At 32.0% G+C, this 6,918-nt stretch overlaps 1 protein-coding gene across 2 annotated transcripts in view; it reads right to left on the bottom strand.

Annotated features, from left to right (window-relative positions):
* Window positions 1-6,918, bottom strand: part of Atu (Another transcription unit) — a 463,287-nt gene that overhangs the window by 148,960 nt on the left and 307,409 nt on the right. The gene's annotated exons all lie outside the window — the stretch shown is intronic.

The following is a 6,918-nucleotide window of genomic DNA, read 5'->3' as shown; positions in this document are numbered from 1 at the left end:
ATTGTTTTATCTATTAAATCTTGGTCGAAATGCAATCAGATAACTTAATTGCTCATTAAGAAAGTTCATTAGTGAAATAAATGTTAAAGCTCCTTAACTAAAACAGGGCTATCTTATTATTAGATAAATAGCAGTGAATAGAAAATTTTATCAAGCAACCAGCAACTCACTATCACTTTGCTCATAATTAGGTTCACAAAATCTCTTTATAACATACGTTGCTATGGGAGAGATTATACTGGTCAGTCGTTACATACTTTTGGAATGTATGGTACATTCTAAAAGTCCTAGTAATTCAATTTTATAGCACCTTTTTTTAACAACTCCAGTTGTTATTACATCTTTAGTTAACTGTTAAGTAAGTGCATTTCCACAGTACGGTTAAAAAATTGAGTGCTACAGAAACGATGGAAATATTGAATGGAAGTTAGGCAAGGCGGAAGGGCTGGCTTTTGTGCGAGAGTATACAAAATGACGCGTCCGCAACGAATTCGCTGCGCAACCGCGGCGTGTTCGTTGCGCGCCCGCAACGTATTCGTTGCGCACCCGCTCCGCTTTGAAACCGCTCGCAATCCGCTAGTGTGATATGTCACTAAAAGTTAAGCTATTTTCATAAATTAGGACGATTTTACATAGATAAGCTATAAATCTAGCATCGGCTTCTTTGAAAACCATTTGCATCGCTTTTGAATAAACAATAATGTCCGACATTCAGGAAGCATATGCCTACAATGTTGTTTGCAAAAGCAACGTATTTAAAAGATGTGTTTTCTTAAAAATGATAACGAGGAAAATTAGTAGAACAATTCTTTCGGTATTCTTATAGAGCTTCGTCATAACAATGATTAGAGAATAGATTTGCAAATGATAAAACTGAGATTAGTAGACTAACCTGATCTGAGTTTTATCATTTGCATATGAATAGATATGGATCACCTGTTTGTAAGAAAATCGATCAATGAAACGAATATATTATTATAAGCAAATAAATTCTCAAAACACACGAAACCTCAAGATACTTGTCACGTTAATACATTACTATTATTTTTTAAATGAAATTATATACTTATTTTAAAATGTAAAGGAATATAAAGAATAATTTTTCATTTGATCGATTCAAAAACTAAAACTGAAACTATGATATACTATGATCGAACAACATGCAGCAATATCTGAAACAACAACTACGTGACTGCTTTTTCCATGAATGTGTAGCAGTAATAATGAAATTAAATTAACTGACCTTCCAAAATTTTACTCACTCATGGAGCTTACTCTTTTCAATCTCGTTTCAATACAACTTACTATAACCATAAATATATAGCACATCCTTACAATCCAGAATCGACAAACGATTAACATAAAAAAACCAACAATATTCCCTCCAAAAAATGGCTCGTCATAAACCGCCTCTAAACCATAACATCTCAATATTCAGGCAATGCCGTGGAACTTAAATCTCGCTGCGTCGCTTTTGTCATTTCCAGAAATATACATGGGGTGAACCCCGGTGGGTGTCACAAACACTCACGCTATTAATTTTCACGATTTTCTATGAAAAACACGTTTTTTCAGAGTCAGGTACTTCTAAAACTCTGTCAAACTATGATCCTTTTTTGCGTTAAAAAAATCGAACAGTATTTTTATTTTTTCGCTCAAATACTGTGGCTGGTGTTGAAACACAACCATGCAAAATTCGCTTTTACTCGTGTTTTTGTAAATCGGATTGATAACAATACATTTTATTCGTATAAATGAATTTCCGTGAAATATTCCTTTTATACCAAAATAGGCGGGAAAAATCAGATTACAGAGAGACTAAAATTTAATTTAAGTAGTAGAAGAAAACAAGGCAAAAGCTTCATAATACAAGGAGTTAATGTCATGAGAAGGATTTCATTCGTAGTTCTCAATGCATTCTTTTGTTTTTTTGTTGTTATTTCTTAAATATTAGATATTCCAAGGATATTCCGTGTTGAAAAACAGATTCTAACTTATATTATGGACAAAAATTTATGATAACATAAAACAATTAGTAATTACATTAGACAAACAATTTGTATGTTAATCTGTATCCGTACAATAACGATTGCTTTTCCATACACATTCTACCATCGAATTAAAACATCATCTCGCCTGCATCGTTGCACAGAGTATACAAGATTAAAATATAGTGTTACCAGCTCATGAAGTTGCCTGCAGTTTGCGGGTGTAAACTCAATATGAGGTGTTTGTATTCAATTATATAACGTCTGCCGTAGAACTTAATTTGATACGAAACTGTGAAACATTTATGCTGTAAGATATTTCGTTAGAGGAATATTATGGCAGGGCGTTTCAAAAGTTATGTATGGTTTTCTTAATAAGAGTTTTTATAGATGGAATAGAATCTGTTCTTTAATTTAAATGTAAACAAAATAACTGCGTTAAAAACAACCGACTTCAAACTTGCACTTGCAACATTTACAAATACAGACAAAAATGCTCATAAAATAAAAACTACTGGGCCTATCCGAATAAAATTTTTATGGGACCAATTCGACACCATCCCGCATCGAACAAAAAAAGAATCACGTAAATCGGTTCAGAAACCACGGAGTAATCGGTGTACATACATAAAAAAAAAAAAAAACATACCGGCCGAATTGATAACCTCCTCCTTTTTTTGAAGTCGGTTAAAAAGACGTGTGGCACTCGGGGACTGCCGCGGTAAAGCTATGCCTTCAAGCCACACCTCCGCGCCCGTCGGAGTGGGGAGCGTGAGGATTTTCGTTACTAAATTTCTGGATTCGGTCCCCGCGCTCAAGGCCCGCGATAGAAGCTATGCAATAGCGAAACGCATGCGAGAAACGCATGGACACTGATTGAAAATAATATTTAAAACATTGGCTTGATCAAACTATAAATAAAACCTTATATGTATATAAATAAATATTTACACCTGTGGAGTCATGTAGAAACCAGAGCTTGTAACTAAGTAGTTCATGATTAATAATTAAAAGCTCCATTGACATAAAAACATCTACCTGTTAACTTAATAAAATCAATTGTTAGTTACGACTTTTATTAAAAAAGATCCTCTTAAAAACAAAGATCTGATAATACAGAAATACCTAACCTTCAAAGTCATAGGACTTAAAGGTATCTTTCTATAGAGAAACGTAGAAAATTGCAAGCTTTGGACTTCGACTGTGCGTTGATTATATATATATAACGAATAAATATTTTTCTTTTTACAGCAGCTGCCGAAAATGAACCATCTTCAAAACACAAAACACATTTAAATTGACTCAAAATGCACATATTATGAGTCAATTTAAACCTAATCCCTGTTTAACCTTCAACAAATACTCAATTTATATGCACGAACCTACATAATTTTAACTGAATTAAACTTTTGTTCAAATAATTTCATTCGAATCAAACAAAATGTATAATGCTTATTTTAGAACAACTACATTTAAATTAGACAATAAATTATTATTGTCTATTATAATAACGAATGAATTATTCATTTGATTAATTTTATACAGAAAATTTGACTCACAGGACTTACAGGTTCAAATTATTTGAACATTAAAATTTAATTAACAAGTTCTGTGATGTCATTAGGTTTCCATTAGGTTTAATAAAATTAATATAATAACCGCAGAATCTGGAATGACGCAAAATAAAAACAAAATTAACAAAAAAAGAGACTGAGAAAACCTTTTATTGTACACTAGCTTTCCCCCCGCAGCTTCGCCCGCGTTTTCTTAACAAATAACATATAATATACTAAAACCTCAGTCTTGTAACTCTATAGACTATATGTATGTATACCTATTTAAAAAACCGCTTCAAAGCTTCTATGTTTGCCCTATATAAAATTAACTTTATACAAATAACTCTATTATCTATGCGAAGTACAATAATATTTTGTTGGTCATCACCTAATTAATATATTAAGTTGAATAATTTAGTAAAATTACAGGTAAACAAAACATTATTGTAAAACGTTAGTTTTAGACCGATATTTTAGAATTATTATAATGGATAAGATGAAGATAAACGACGCGATGTGAAAATTATTTCAATTTAATATACTTAAATACTTTGTACCATATAACTGGCTCTCGTGTTGAGTTTTCTTATAGATCTGATTTACTTTAGAACTTCTACGATTTAGCCTTCATAAACTACAAAAATAACCTAGTTTGGGGAGTGTAAAAAGTGGCTGACGTTTCTTCTTCTCCATATAATAATATAGTATGTATTTGAATTATTGATATATAATGGGTTAAATGAAAAAAATAAATATATTTTTTTATAAAATAAAAAAAAAATCCCACACATGACATTTAGTGATATTATAATTAATAATAGTACTTCATACGATTTTACTATCCTTTATAAATAGACTATAGCAATAGAAAGTATATTCATACTTTAGTAGTATTTTTTTCATTCCTTTTCAAAGAAAGCAAAAGCTAACCTCAAAACACAACCGACAGGACATAATTCTAACACATTTGACGTATATTTCGGACGATGATCATTAACGACGTCATTGTATACAACACCGATATATTCTTAGCCCAAGAACCGAGTCGAACTAATAAAAACAAAAATATGCTTGCCATGAAGGTCGTTGGCTTTGATTAATTTGCTGTCTTATGTAACTGGTGAAAACGATACTCTTTCACTATGGGTAAATCATTTTTAATTCGGGATAATAGCCGGTTTATTTCTTTTTTTTATGAGATATCGATTACATTGTTTTTTTTTATTGTGATGAGCAGAAATAAATTAAACCTCGAAATTTCACAAGAATATTTTTACTTAACACATTACCAGAACATAATAATTATTTGCTCCAATGAATTTTGAACTGTCTTTAAATGCAAAAATAAACATAAACCAATGATCCGATTTTGATGAAATTTGGTACAAACATAGTTTAGTTACATTAGTTTAACAAATCATAGTGGAAATCCCACGGGAATGAAAACTGTGTTTTTTCCTTTTTCTACGCGAGTGAAGTCACGAGCAGAAAGCTAGTACCAACCTAAGAAATAAAGTCCAACATAATGTATGAAAATAAAATTCATGATTACGTAACTTTTTCAAATTTCCCTTTAGGCAACATTCAATTGGTTTTCTTTCTATCGGCTCAGTGTCATGTTCGGTGCCACTCAAAATTTCGATATTATAAAGTAAAAAGTTTGTCGAACTTCATTTTGTTTACGAGAATAAATCGTGATCGGAAAATATTCACAAATGCTACGATCGATCCTCCCTTTAAAAGCCTTTTTTAATAAGTTATGATAAGTTTCAATTGTTCTTGCGTTACGAAAATTCCTGTTTTTTTCTAAAAATTTAGAAAAAACGTATCTCAATGATGTATTTGGAATTTAATTCATTAACAATGTCTCTATAACTAAAACAATAGGACATTTCTGTAACTTAAACTGTGATTTCAAATTGCTATTTAAAACATTCAATATTTTTTAAATCATCTCTAAAATGGTTATGTATCTATCTAAGTAATTAGGTACCTACATATGTGTTAAACGAACCTAATAAAGTTATTTATCAGTTACGAATCGATAAAGACACCTGCATTAGGTGCACACTGCACAGCTATTGATTCCAACTTGGCACAGTAAATCTACTTCTGTCAATGTCTGATTGTAAAAGGTTTTCCATGTAGATACACTTTTGGATTATTTTTGACCGCACGCTGGAAATGCGAGCATCACTCAACGTCAGAGCCTGAAATACACACATTATGTATCTTCATTATGAAAAATGTGATAGTTCTAATTAAATATTCATCATATTGATAAATGTGTGTAAATAGTAAATACTTTGAATACTTCGCGTTGTAGACCGGGAGATACTGACACAAAATTTCGAGTCATTTGTAACAAGGATGGCGGTTCTACAGGGGTCTTAGTACGCAATGACAAAAAGAAAAATGATGGTGTGAACGCTGGTACCGGTGGCTTAGTCGCGTGGGCGTTTGTCGAACTCGTCGGAAAAATAGCGAAAGTCAAACGATTTGTAACACAAAAATTTTAGAATTTACCGATAGCCCATAAAAAAGTAGTAGGCGGTAGTGTCATGCCATACTTTTCCGGTGTGACTTACAGCCCGCCATACCGATGCGAATGTGTTGATTTAAATAAAACAATCATTCAACCATTTGTACCAGGCTAACTTTTGCACAGGTAACTATCGTCGTGCAGCCATTTACGAAAATCGCCATGCCATACTTTTCGGACGATTCCAAATGGTCGCCATACCGCCGAAAATCTGCAAAAAATTTTTATTTCGCCAAACTTTTTGTACCAGTATTGCATTTGGATTTTTGGAGAGTATTTGATAAAATGTGACCATTATTATATTTGCCATACTTCTAGTAGGGGGAAAAAGTGCTGTCATACTTGAAAACTTAATTTATTATTAATTTATATAAGTGAAGATTTCCAACACATAGATCTTTGAAATTTTGTATTTATATTTGTTGATCCTCAAACTTACAGGAAAAATAAGTGCCATACTGTTACAAATCGTTTGACTTTCGCTATTTTCCGACGAGTTCGACTAACGCCCACGCGACTAAGCCGCCGGTACCAGCGTTCACGCCATCGTTTTTCTTTTTGTCATTGCGTACTAAGACCCCTGTAGAACCGCCATCCTGTTACAAATGACTCGAAATTTTGTGTCAGTATCTCCCGGTCTATTGTTATTCCTTTGTTTATTTTCGGTAGAATTTATTTTTAAATTTTTGTGTTGTTATATATTTAAAAACATAGATTATTTATTATACCTAGTATATTATTATTAGTCTGTGATTATACGTAGTGCTTGCTTATAATAAACTCTAGCTATCTATCTAATAGATTTTAACCTTCTCTTCAAAATTCTTATTAT

The sequence above is a fragment of the Colias philodice genome, chromosome 20 (assembly GCF_061535455.1).
Source record: "Colias philodice isolate Cphi_HAF_F1 chromosome 20, ilColPhil1 Martin Lab GWU primary, whole genome shotgun sequence".
Classification (NCBI taxonomy): Eukaryota; Metazoa; Arthropoda; class Insecta; order Lepidoptera; family Pieridae; genus Colias; species Colias philodice.
Note: the sequence above shows the minus strand (reverse complement) of the source record. Positions and strands in the feature narration are given on the sequence as shown.